Raw genomic sequence first — 13,410 nt, 5'->3', positions numbered from 1 at the left:
GGGCATCCTGTAAATGGTAATGACTATTAATGGTACCTTTCAAGGACTGCTTTCTAAAAAGGGCAACCCGTATTAGAACTGTGGGCTTCTGTGGAATACTTGGAAGCCATTGATAAAGATTTTATTTGTCCTAAGTAATTATATCACAGGCTGGAGTCATGGGCCTATCAGGTCATGCCCAGAAAATGACAGCTTTTCAGTGTGGGAAAAGATAACCACTCTGCTGATCCAGAAGCAGTTACAATGTTTAAAAAGTAGTCGTTTCATATTGCATCTCTCAAATAACGGTTCGATTTTCACAGCCGAAGAGGAAGGTCCAAGTTCTCCACTGGGGGCGCGGGGTTCTGAGACTCTCCGCGGGGGAGACCCTGAAGATACTCGTGGACGGGAACTTCGGTCCCAGTGTTTTCATGGGCCCGGGTCGGAGTCGCGGACAGGTGGTGGGACAGATGTTCTGAAGGTTTGAATGGCGGCGGCGGCCGTGGGCGGGAGGCTGGACAGAGGAGGATTTGGGGGGAAGGGCGGCCCGGACCACTCCCGCGGCGGGGTGCTCCGGGAGGTGGGACTCTCGCAGAGGAGTGCGCCGGGCGCCCGAACCGCCGGGGACCCCTTGGGGAAGGTGTCAGCTCCCCAAGGGCCGGGCCCCCAAACCCGGAGCGGCGGGGCTGGGTCCCGCGCCCGCCTGCCCTCCCCACCGCAGCTGCGCCGCCTGAGCCCGCCCCGCCGCCGCTCCCGCCCGCCGCCGGGTCTCAGAGCCGCCGGCCCCCGGCGCCGACCTCCGCCAGCCACCCACCCCCGGAGAGGACCGCCTGCCCACCCCGCCGGCCGGGCCTCCGGGGCGGCGCCGACCCCGGTGAGCCCCCCGACTGCCTCCCGGAGCTCCGTGGGGAAGGGGATCTCCGAGCGGGCCGCCAGGTCAGCGCCGGGACAGGTAGGGACCCCGGTCGGACCCGTCTCCACGCAGACGGGGCGCCCCGGGAAGCACTTCCGCCCAGGCCCCGGGGCCTCCGGGAGCCCGTGCCCCCGCTGTCGCCGCTCGCTGGTGCCCCGTCCCGCCCAGGGCCCCACCGCGCCCGCCGCAGCGCCCCGGGTCGCTTTGGTTCCGGAGCGGGCCCTCCGGAGCCCCGGTCCCTGCACCCCGCGGCCGCCGAGGCCCCGTGACGTCAGTCCCGGCCCAGACGCCCGGCCCACTCGGCTCCGGCCGCGGGAAGCCCACGGCTTTGGGCCGCCTGGGGCTCCCCTTCCGGCGCGGCCCCGCGCACCCGGGCCGGAGCCCGACGGGGCCGCAGCGTGTCCCCAGCCGCCGCCCCTCCACGCAGCCGCGTTCCTCGTTCGGCGTGTTTTTCACGCCACGTGTTGTTCTGTCGACTTCAGACCGCGTTTGTTTACCCCTGACGGAAAGACTGCCGTGTTACGAGCCTACTTTTAAAATAAATCCAACTTTTTCTAATGCCCCAGTAACACACAGTAACAAAGCTTGGCATGAAAATAAGTTCCTTAAAAAGCTCCCCCCAGCCCTGACCGGTTTGGCTCAGTGGATAGAGCGTTGGCCTGTGGACTGAAGGGTCCCGGGTTCGATTCCGGTCAAGGGCATGTACCTTGGTTGCGGGCACATCCCCAGTGGGGGGGTGTGCAGGAGGCAACTGATCGATGTTTCTAACTCTCTCTCCCTCTCCCTTCCTCTCTGTAAGAAAATCAATAAAATATTTTTTTTAAAAAAAAAAAGCTCCCCACAGCCAATTAATATTTTTTAAAATTAAATTACTTTTCAAAAATGGCAAAATTAGCTTGTGATCCGTGGTGCATCGCTTTAAACCCTTTTCAGCTTTTTATTTCTCTGGGAGCTATTTCCAAATCTCTAAAGCAAATTCTTGGATTATTTCTTATTTATCAACTTTTAGACGATAGCCACTAATCCCTTGCTAAAAATAGATGGGACAGCTTTCATCCCTCACAGCGTCTTCCCCCTCTATATCACAGCATTCTTTTAGTTTCTCTGTTGGCCACTTTTGTGACAAACTTAATTTTTTAAACTGGTATTTCTTGTTCCATTAAATATATATATAGGATCTGTTGGCTTCCATTTTTATGAGGCCTGGCTAAGGAGTCTGCTTAAAAAAATACTTTTTCATAAAAATATTTTTTTCAAATAAAATTTTTATATTTACTTAAATACTATTTTTTTTTAATTTCTTTATTGATTAAGGTATCACATATTTGTCCTCGTCCCCCCATTCCCATCCCACACCCCTCCCCACACATGCCCTCACCCCCCTAAATACTATTTTTTATTCAGTCAATTTAGACATATGGTTCACAAACCGAAGTGAGTCTGCCTTTTTTTTTTTTCCTATGATAAGAATAATAGAATCTCTTTAGGAAAAAATGGAAAAGGCAGGGCAGTGTTTCAGATTAAAAGGAATTAAGGAGACAAAACCATCCCAACACTGTGTGAGGCCCGGACCTTATTAGGAAGAAGCAAAACCTTGGGACCACGGGGAAAATGGTCCATGGGCTGACGATTAGCAGGCAGAATGCATTTCCCTTGTTGTTGTTAAATGGGATCACAGTGTAGACCAGTGATGGCGAACCTCTAACACGCGTGTCAGCACTGACACGCGTAGCCATTTCTGATGACACGCGGCCGCTGAGGCGGCCGCATGCCGAGGATGAAACATTTGTGAAATAATGTTTTTTTCCTCAAAGTGACACACTACCCGAGTTATGCTCAGTTTTTTGGCGAAGTTTGACACACCAAGCTCAAAAGGTTGCCCATCACTGGTGTAGACTTATAGAAAGCCCTTATTCTTTTTTAGAAGATGCATGCGGAAGTATTTCAGAGTTCATCAAAAGAGAGAGAGAAAGCAAATAGGACAAAATGGATGTTCACATACGATGAAATTTTTATGGTAAAAATTTGGGGAACATAAAGACAATTTAGAAACTAAGAAAGAAATGAAGGTATGTGCACAGTGGCACAGACCCAGCCCTCCACACCAAGCTCCAAATCCTGATTCTGCCACCGGCTTGGACCTTGGATCTGTTGAGTCCCTCTTCCAAGCCTCAGTTTCCCCAACTGAAAAATAGTGTCTACCTCTTGGGGGGGTGCGCAGTTAACAGTAGCTGTTTGTATTTTGTGAAGGCTTTTCCTTAACTACCATAGTCTGCTCCCCTGCTACTAACTGCTGTCACCATCCTGCCTGCTGTGGGGCTCTTCCCTCTTTTTCCTAGAGGTGGATGTTTTTATTGATTTGAGAGACAGAGGAAGGGAGAGGGAGAGAGAAACATCCATGTGAGATAGAAACACCAAACATCCATCAGCTGCCTCCTGCACACCCGCTACTGAGGATCGAGCCTAAAACCCTGGCATGTGCCCTCACCAGGAATCGAACAGATGACCTTTTGGTGCATGGGATGTCGCTCAACCAACTGAGCCACGCCACCCAGGGCATTTTTCCTTTTTAAAATTCCTCAGATGACTGTGCTCTGCTCTGTCTTATCCCATTCCTTCCTAAGCATGCCTCCCCTTCCTCGGGCCCACGTTCCTCTCATCAAGGCTGCAGTGGCTGCCGGATCCCTCACACCGCGCCGCAGGACTGCAGTCCCATCGCTGGACTTGAACTGCTAATCATAGTAACAGGGTCACAGCGGCAGCGAACGTTTGTCGAGGGCCAGACCTTGATCTTCATTACACACGATGTTCATTACCTTCAAATTAGAATATAACAAAAAGCCGAAGTCACTTTGCCTCCACTTCACCCACACTGTGGCCCAAAGGGCAGCTGGGTAATGAGAGGGTAATGACAGTGAAATGACAGAGAAACAGAGAGACATTCCAAACCACCTATTACTGTCTGCTCTGAAAGATGGCACTTAACCCACTGCATCTTTCCCTGCCTCATCATTCCACCCATTTTTAATAATTGTACTTTTTTTTTAGATAACTTCTTATTGACCTTTGTAACTACATTTTATGCTTCACTGTCTGATTTTCTTCTTATTCTGGCAGCTTTTGATTCCCATGGCGATATAACGTAGGTGAGCCTTGCCTCTTGGCGGCCCCTCCCCCCACCTCTCATTCCCAGTCTTGTTGGTTATGCAGTTGCTTGCACATTGTCAAGACTGATAACATCTACTGTCTGCTCTGTTACCATATGTAAGTCTTACATGCTTTTTTAAAAATATACAGTCGGTCCTCGGGTTCTGTCGGAGATCTGTTCCTACGGCGCGACGTAACGTGATTTTCGCCGTAAGTCGGAACCCCCCTACAGAAGCACCTACGTCACTCACATGGAGCACATACACAGCAGTCATGAAGTGACACAGTAAAAATATTTAAAAGAAAGGTAACGATTCCTGACCTTTACTTGTGGTAAATAAATAATAAAAAACATAAAGCACATATGTACATACATTGAAATGGAACTTTTTTTTTTTATAAATAAATGGGAGATGGTGATGTAACCACGAAACGATGTAAGTCAAGTCCAACGTAACCTGAGAACTGCCTGTATTTTTATTGATTTCAGAGAGGAAGGGAGTGGGAGACAGAAACACCAATGATGAGAGAGAATCATTGATCAGCTGCCTCCTGCATGCTCCACCCGCAACCCAGGCATGTGCCCTGACCAGGAATCGGACCGTGACCTCCTGGTTCATAGGTCGATGCTCAACCACTGAGCCACACTGCCCAGGCCTATATGCTTTAACTGTATAAAATTTGCAGGGGTTTTTTTGGACAGCTTTATTGAGGTGTAATTTACATCCCATAAAATCCAGCCCTTTTAGGTGTACATTTTAAGTAATTTTCAGTGAATTTTCAGATTTGTACTGCCACCACCACAGTTTTGGAGCATTTCTATCACCTCCAAAATACCCCTTGTGCCTAATTGTGGTCACTCTCAGTTCCCATGCCCAGCCCCAAGCAACTACTGATCTGCCTCCTGTATCTTTAGATATGTCTTTTCTGGACATCTTAATATATAAAAAGCCAGGGGCCATCACAACTGAAACAACCAGATGGACGACCGAACACAGGCTGACAAGGCTGGCAGGGGGGTTAGTGAGGGATGACCAAACAACTGAACAGCAGGCTGCGTGGGGTGACCAGGCCGGTGAGGGGGGGGGCAGTGAGGGACAACCAAATGACTGAACAGCAGGCTGTGTGGGGTGACAAGGCCAATGGGGAAGAGCAGTTGGGGGTGACCAGGCTGGCAGGGGGGCATTTGGGGGCAACCATGCTGGTGGGGGGGCATTTAGGGACAACCAGGTGAGCAGGGGGGGAGTTGGGGGCAACCATGCTGGTGGGGGGGGCATTTAGGGACAACCAGGTGAGCAGGGGGGGAGTTGGGGGCAACCATGCTGGTGGGGGGGGCATTTAGGGACAACCAGGTGAGCAGGGGGGGAGTTGGGGGCAACCAGGTCAGCAGGGGGCAGTGAGGGGTGACCAGGCCAGCAGGGGGGCAGTTATGGGCAACCAGGCTGGAAGGAGTGTCATTTGGGGGCAACCATGCTGGCAGGGGGGGGTCAGTAAGGGGTGACCATGTCACCAGGGGGGGCAGTTAGGAGCAACCAGGCTGGCAGAGGGGGGCAGTTAGGGGCGACTAGGCCAGCCGAGGTGGGCAATTAGGGGCAATCAGGCCAGCAGGCAGAGGCGGTTAGGGGTGATCAGGTCAGGCTGGCAGGGGGGTGGATAGGGGCGATCAGGCAGGCAGGTGAGCGGTTACAAGCCCTGTGCATGAATTTCATGCACCAGGCCTCTAGTTTCATGTAAATACATCATACAGTATGAGGCTTCTTTAACAGCATATATCCTGTTTTGAGGTTCATTCATATTGTAGCATGTAGCAGTGCTTTATTCCTTGTATTACTCAGCAGTAATATTCCATTGTATGGGTGGACTCCAGCTTACTTACCCACTCACTAGTTGATGGACAGTGTGGATTGTTTCCAGATTTACAATGCTTCAGTCAAGTCTGTTTGGATATGCTTACGTTTCTCTTGGGTAGGTAGATAGTCTAGTAGCAGAATTGCTGGGTTTCAATATAAGTTTATGTTTAACTTTTTTTTTTTTTAACATTCAACTTTTAAAGGAACTGCCCGTTTTACGAAGTGGCTATACCATTTTATGTTCCTGCCAGCAATGTGTGCGGGTCCGGGTTCTCCGTGTCCTCACCAACCTTTTGAACATTAGCCATTCTAAGTAGGCATGAAGGCGTGTCTCATATTTTTAAAATATATTTTTATTGATTTCAGAGAGATACAGAAATATCAGTGATGAGAGAGAACCATCGATCGGGTGCCTCCTGTGCACTCCACTCTGGGGATCGAGCCTGCAACCTAGGCCTGTGCCCTGACCGGGAATCGAACCGTGATCTCTTGGTGCATAGGTGCCACACTGGCTGGGCTGGTGTCTCATTTTTATTTTAATTAGCTTTTCCTTAATGACTAATGATGTTGAGCATCTTTTCATGTGTTTATTAATCATTTGTATATCTTCATTGGTGAAATGTCTGTTCAAATTCTTAGTCCATTTTTAATTGGTTTGTTTGTCTTATTGAATTTTAAGTGCTCTTTATATATTCTAGATACAAGTCCTTTCTCAGATATATGATTTGCAAATATTTTCTGCCAACCCATAGCTCATCTTTTCATTTTCTTAAAAGTGTCTTTTGAAGTGCAGAAGTTTTCAATTTTGATGATGTTTATTTATTTTTAAAAAATATATATTTTATTGATTTTTTTTACAGAGAGGAAGGGAGAGGGATAGAGAGTTAGAAACATCGATGAGAGAGAAACATCGATCAGCTGCCTCTTGCACACCCCCTACTGGGGATGTGCCCGTAACCAAGGTACATGCCCTTGACCGGAATCAAACCTGGGACCCTTGAGTCCGCAGGCCGACGCTCTATCCACTGAGCCAAACCGGTTTCGGCCAATTTTGATGATGTTTAATTAAATTTTTTTTTAAACATATTTTATTGATTTTTTACAGAGAGGAAGAGAGAGGGATAGAGAGTCAGAAACATCGATGAGAGAGAAACATCAATCAGCTGCCTCCTGCACACCCCTTACTGGGGATGTGCCTGCAACCAAGGTACATGCCCTTGACCGGAATCGAACCTGGGACCCTTGAGTCCGCAGGCCGATGCTCTATCCACTGAGCCAAACCGGTTTCGGCGATGTTTAATTAATCCATGTTTTTCTTTTATTAATTACTAGAGGCCCGTTGCACGAAATTTGTGCAAGGGGCTTGGCCCCTGCTGCTGCTGTGGCTGCCTCTGCCTTGGCCCCCACCACCCTGGCTTCGTCCTGAAGGACGTCCAATGTAATTAGCATATTACGCTTTTATTATTAAAGATACTTTTCGTGTTGTATCTAAGAAATCTTTGTCTAACCCAAGATCATAAGATTTTCTCCTGTTCTCTCCTAAAACCTTTAAAGAGTTTTAACTTATATTTAGGTCTATGAACTTTTTTTTTTTTTTTTTAGTTTCAGAGAGGAAGGGAGAGGGAGAGAGAGATACAAACATCAATGATGAGAGAGAATCATTGATCGCCAGCCTCCTGCACACCCCACACTGGGGATCGAGCCCGCAACCCAGGCCTGTGCCCTCTCCAGGAATCAAACCGTGACCTCCTGATTCATAGGTCAGTGCTCAACCATTGAGCCATGCCAGCTGAGCTATGAATCATTTTTTAAAAATATGTTTTTAGCCCTAGCCAGTATGGCTCAGTGGATAAAGTGTCAGCCTGTAGACCAAAGGATCAGGGGTTCGATTCCAGTCAAGGTCACGTACCTTGGTTTCAGGCTCTTCCCTGGCCCAGACCCTGGTGGGGTCTCATGCAGGAGGCAACCAATCGATGTGTTTCTCTCATATCGATGTTTCTCTCTGTCTTCCACTCCCCCTAAAAATCAATGGAAAAAATATCCTTGGGTGAGGATTAACAAAAACAAACAAAAAAACATATGTTTTTATTGATTTTTTTTTTAGAGAAAGAGAGGAAGGGAGAGAGAGAGAGAGAAACATAAATCAGCTGTCTCCCGTATGCACCCATACAGGGGATCAAACCCAAAACCTTGGCATGTGTACTGACCGAGAATCAAATCAGTGACCTTTCAGTTTGTTACAGAATTTACCAGGCAACCAGAAAAATACGCAGGAGTATCGGAGGCACAGGAAAAACCATTTATTTCCAGACATTTCACAGGGGCCGGTACAGGACTCAGGGGAGACTGTTTCTCTCAAATCCTGAGTCCCCCAATACGGAGGAAGCTTTCCTTTTATACCCCTTTGGTTTCTTCGTCCCCCAAATATGGATCATACTTCCGGACCTTTCGCGGGCTTTGCAAAAAGGCCCAGGTGTTGGGGCCTTGAGACCACAACCAAAGACCTGGCGCCAGCACTGATAACTTCATCTGGGGGTGGTTTATGGCCTCTCTAAAATGGGAGTAGTACTTAGGCAAACAAGTCTTGCAGGACCAGATAATTAAAGGGGCAGTGACTAGACTATAGGCTAACAAGAATGTGCATTAGGTTAATGGCTCCGATTCAGATTGCTAGCCCCCTAAAAATGTCTCATTTTCCCGAAACATCAAGTTCACGGGATAACACTCAACCGAGCCACACCAGCCAGGGCTATGAATCATTTTGAATTGATATTTGTGTTTGGTGTGAGGTAAAGGCCTCAATTCATCTTTTCGCATATAGATTTCCTAGGACTATTGAAAAGACGGTATTTATGCTAAGAGGCTATTGATAAATGTCCTTGTCACGCACACACACAAAATTTCTTAGTTTTTGTTTTTTCCTGAAATTTCTCATAGCTTTAATTTTATCATCCCTGCCCCCCTTTTGAGAGAAGCATTTTTTCTGTTTCTAATGCATCCAATCTATTTCTTGGAATTTATTTTCTTCCTGAAGGTATTCTTCCTCTTCTAGTATCTTGTTCTTGTTTTGAGTATCTTCTCAAATCTAAGTGTACCCAGGACCAGCTCCATGATCTGCAGGGCCCACCCCCACTGCCCACCAGGCCTTCACCACCCTATTGTCTGTGTCCTTGGGTTATGCATATATGCATATAAGGTCTTTGATCTCTTCCCACCCACCCACCCTCCCCCGCCTTCCCTCTGAGGAAGGGAGACTGAGGTTCTGCAGTCTGTTCTGTTCTTCTGTGTCTCTGGATCTATTTCGTACATCAGTTTTTTTTGTTTGTTTGTTTGTTTGTTAGATTCCACATATGAGTGAGATCATGTGATACTTGTCTCTCTATGATTAGCTTATTTAGCTTAGCATAATACTCTCCAGATCCCTCCAGGCTGTCGCAAGGGTAAGAGATCCTTCCTTTTTACTGCTTCATAGTATTCCATGGTGTAAATGTACCACAGCTATTTTATCCACCCATCTGCTGATGGGCACTTGGGCTGTTTCCAGATCTTAGCTATTGTAAATTGTGCTGCTATGAACATAGGGGTGCATACATTCTTTCTGATTGGTGTTGTGGGTTTCTTAGGATATATTCCTAGAAATGGGGTCACTGGGTCAAATGGCAGTTCCACATTGAATTTTTTGAGGAAACTCCATACTGTTTTCCATAATGACTGCACCAGTCTGCATTCCCACCAGCAATGTACTAGGGTTTCCTTTTCTCCATATCCTTGCCAACGCTTGTCATTTGTTGATTTGTTGATGGTAGCCATTCTGACAGGTGTGAGGTGATACTTCATTGTTTTAATTTGCACCTCTCTGATGATCAGTGACTTTGAACATTTTTCCATATGTCCCTTAGCCATCTGTATGTTGACTTTGGAGAAGTGTCTAATTAGGTCCTTTGCCCATTTTTTAATTGGATTGTTTGTCTTCCTTTTGTTAAGTTGTATGAGTTCCTTATATATTTTGGATATTAACCCTTTATCAGATGAATCATTGCCAAATATGTTCTCCCTTACAGTGGGCTCCCTTTTCATTTGGTTGCTGTGCAGAAGCTTTTTATTCTGATGTAGTGCCATTTGTTTATTTTCTCCTTAGTTTCCTTTGTCCCAGAAGATGTATCTGTGAACATATTGCTGCAAGAGATGTCTGAGATTTTGCTGCCTATGGTTTCTTCTAGGATTTTTATGGTTTCACAACTTACATGACCCATGTGCAGTTGCGAAGAATGTATATTCTGTAGCTTTGGGGTAAAATGTTCTATATATGTCAAATAAATCCATCTGATACAGTTTGTCTTTAGAGTGGCTCTTTGCTTGTTAATTTTTGTCTGGGAGATCTATCCTGTGAAGTCAGTGGGGTGTTAAAGTCCCCTACTATGACTGTGTTGTTGTCAATCTCTCCCTTAAAGTCCTTGGAAGTTTTTTTATATATATTTAGGTGCTCCTATATTGGGTGCATATATGTTTACCAGGGTTATATCCTCTGGTTTTATCGATCCCTGTAGTATTATGTAGTGACCTTTGTTGTCTCTCGTGATGGCCTTCATTTTGAAGTCTATTTTGTCAGATATGAGTATTGCTACCCCAGCTTCTTTTTCGTTTCTATTTCCTTGCAAAAAATTTTTTCCATCCCTTAACTCTCTTCCTGTGTGAGTCTTTTGTTCTGAGGTGGGTCTCTTGTAGATAGCATACAGTTGGGTCATGTCTTTGTATCCATTCATCTACCCTATTTCTTTAGATTGGAGCATTTTTATCCATTTACATTTAAGGTTATTATTAATAGGTACTTATTTATTGCCATTTTAATTCTGTATGCCTAGGTTTCTCTATTTCTTCTCATTACAGCAGTCCCTTCAACATTGCTTATAATGCTGGCTTGGTGGTGATGTACTCCTTTAGCCTTTTTTTTTTTTTTTCTGGAAAGCTCTTTATTTCACCATCTACTTTGAATGATAACCTTGTTGGAGATAGCCTTTCCCCCAGGCCAATGCCACCTTGATAGCAAAGGTCTATAGGAGAAAGCTGTCCTCTGCAGCGTGAGGGAATGACTCGGCACAGGTAACTGGGGTGGCTGCCCTTCCAGCTCCAACCCCAGGGCCCCCAACCCTGGACTGTCCTCACACAGCTCCAGTCCACTCTGCCCTCCCACGGCTGGAGCCCAAGGTAAATGGCTGCACAGGAAATCTTGTGGGTTGGCCCTTTAAGAGGATGCCTGCATTTCTAGCCGTCTCTGGCTGGCAGGCAGCAACCCTACGGCTTCTCACAGCCAGATGTTCTGTGTGCACCTTTCTCGGTTCTGGTTCTCTGGGGTGGTGAGCCCAGCTTGAGGATTAGACCCCAGAATTCTCATTGGGAACCCCCCAAAGCTGAGATATCCCTCTGGGACTTCAGCTGCTGTCTGTGGGAGCCCAGCCACCCCTTTTGCGTCTTCGCTCTTCCTACCAGTCTCTGTGCGGTCTCCACTTTCCGTCCTGGGTTATCAGGGTTCTCTCCAGCTAGTCTTCAGTTGACTTTTCAGGGTGTTTCTTTTTATCTACTTTAGTTGTAATTCCAGTTTGACCCTGGGAGAGTCAGTGTAGCTTCCACATACTCCGCAGCGATTTTTATTCTTCCCCACTTCTATGAATTTTAACTCATTTTTTATGTAGCCATTACCACAATCAGGATACATAAATATTCCATCACTTCAAAAAAAAAGCTCCCTTTACAATTATACCCACCCTTCACATCTTCCAACTACTGATCTGTTCTCCATCCCTATAGTTGGTCTTTTCTAAAATGTCATATAACTAAGATCATTATGCCTCTTCAGGTTGGGGGACATTTTAAAGTCACTGCTGTGAGATTTGGGCTGTTACCAATCTAGCCCTGCTTCCTCCCGGGCTTCTTGCTGCAGTCGAAGGGATGACTGAGACTCTGTTTGGAGACAGCACTTGTTAGCACAGAGAGAATAAGTCTTCGCTGGTGTGCTCCATGCAATTTCTCTCGACAACAATCATCTCATATTTTCCCTGTGTGTGAATGTGTGGCAGAGGATGAGGAGCCATCAGGCACAGTTTTTTCAAAGATGGACTAACCTCTGTCCTCACTCTGCCCTCTCCTGACCTGTATGCCTACCCCAGCCCAGGCCCCTTGAACCTCTGACTCTGGGTTCAGGGCCTCTAGGAGTCCTTGAGGCTCCCCTCCTCCCCTCCTTGAGTTCTGGCCTAGCCCCACACTCGTCTGCTCTCTGTTTTTCAAAAATATACCGACGTTTCCTTTTGTGTTAATGTTCTTCTTCCTGTTCACTTTGCTGTTTAATTTCTTTGCTGTACATAGAGAAATACCCTTTGAGAGGGAGCGCAGACTGCCCAGATCCAGGCCCCGCTCCGCTTCCGACTGCTGTGTGAGCTCCCGTGAGTCATTGCACCTCTCTGGGTCTCGGTTGCTTCCCGGTGTGAAGGCCACTGGGATAATGCAGAAGTCACAACGCAGCCACCCTCGTCTGTTCCTGGGACTGCAGATGTCTTATCTGGCCCATACTGGGCTTTAACTTTTTAAATGCATTTCTAACATTTAAAAATGGGGTGATTTCAATAGAAACTGGGATTTACAGTTTCTTTTGAAAAACTGGAAGATGTGGCCAAACGGGGCCCGCCTTCCTACCTTGTGAGCATTGGCACAGCCTCCAGGTGGACTGTTCTCTCCCATTTGCCAGAGCCTCCGCCACTCCCTGTTCCTCCCACCTCGTCGCCTCATTTAGAATAGTGCCTGTCCTTTTTTTTAAAAAAAAAAAAAATATGTTTTATTGATTTTTTACAGAGAGGAAGGGAGAGGGATAGAGAGTCAGAGACATCGATGAGAGAGAAACATCCATCAGCTGCCTCCTGCACACCCCGAACTGGGGATGTGCCCGCAACCAAGGTCCATGCCCTTGACCGGAATCGAACCTGGGACATTTCAGTCGGCAGGCCGACGCTCTATCTGCTGAGCCAAACCGGTTTCAGCAGTGCCTGTGTCTGGTAGGCATTTGAACTTGGGATTCCTGGGATACTGATGTGAGAGCATCCAGCACAGGACCAGGCACTTTGAGCTGTTGTTATGGTGAGACTAGCTGGGGACGGTGGTGGGAGTGGAGGCTCAGATCCAGGCCTTGCTCCGATTACCAGGCCCTGCCACCCCAGGGTCGCAGTCACTCAGAAGGGGGCTGCCTTTTTAAAATCTGCCCACAGGCTCATGGAGACCGGTATAGGCCCTGATTATCAGGAGCTCCTTTTGCCTTCTTGAAGGTGAAGCCACACTGACTCTTGGAACACACAAATAATTCTAAAGAGCAAAGGATTTCAATCTCACTGAATGATTTTTATGTAGCCATTTGTTGCAGGATAGAAACAGCCCGGGCACTACAGTTCAAGAGCAAAGAGTTAAAATGAATGAGGGAGAATGTCAGGTAGAGGAACACCTCCCAGAGGTATGAAAAGGAAGCCATTCTGTCTAAAA

General features: G+C 47.1%; 1 protein-coding gene across 8 annotated transcripts in view; it reads left to right on the top strand.

The window, feature by feature from the left end:
• The first annotated feature begins 460 nt into the window (after positions 1-460).
• The window catches only part of FBXO17 (F-box protein 17), a 34,380-nt gene continuing 21,430 nt past the window's right edge, over positions 461-13,410 (top strand). For 2 of the 8 annotated variants that reach the window (XM_079760091.1, XM_079760085.1), the window contains exon 1: positions 801-931. The gene's annotated coding sequence lies outside the window, so the exon portion shown is untranslated. Of the gene's footprint in view, positions 932-13,410 lie in introns of all 8 variants that reach the window. The other 6 variants (XM_079760092.1, XM_079760089.1, XM_079760087.1 and 3 more) reach the window with 6 other exon arrangements.

The sequence above is a fragment of the Cnephaeus nilssonii genome, assembly GCF_951640355.1.
Source record: "Cnephaeus nilssonii genome assembly, chromosome: 20".
NCBI lineage: Eukaryota > Metazoa > Chordata > Mammalia > Chiroptera > Vespertilionidae > Cnephaeus > Cnephaeus nilssonii.
The sequence above is the reverse complement of the archived record's forward strand: the minus strand, read 5'-3'. Positions and strand labels throughout refer to the sequence as shown.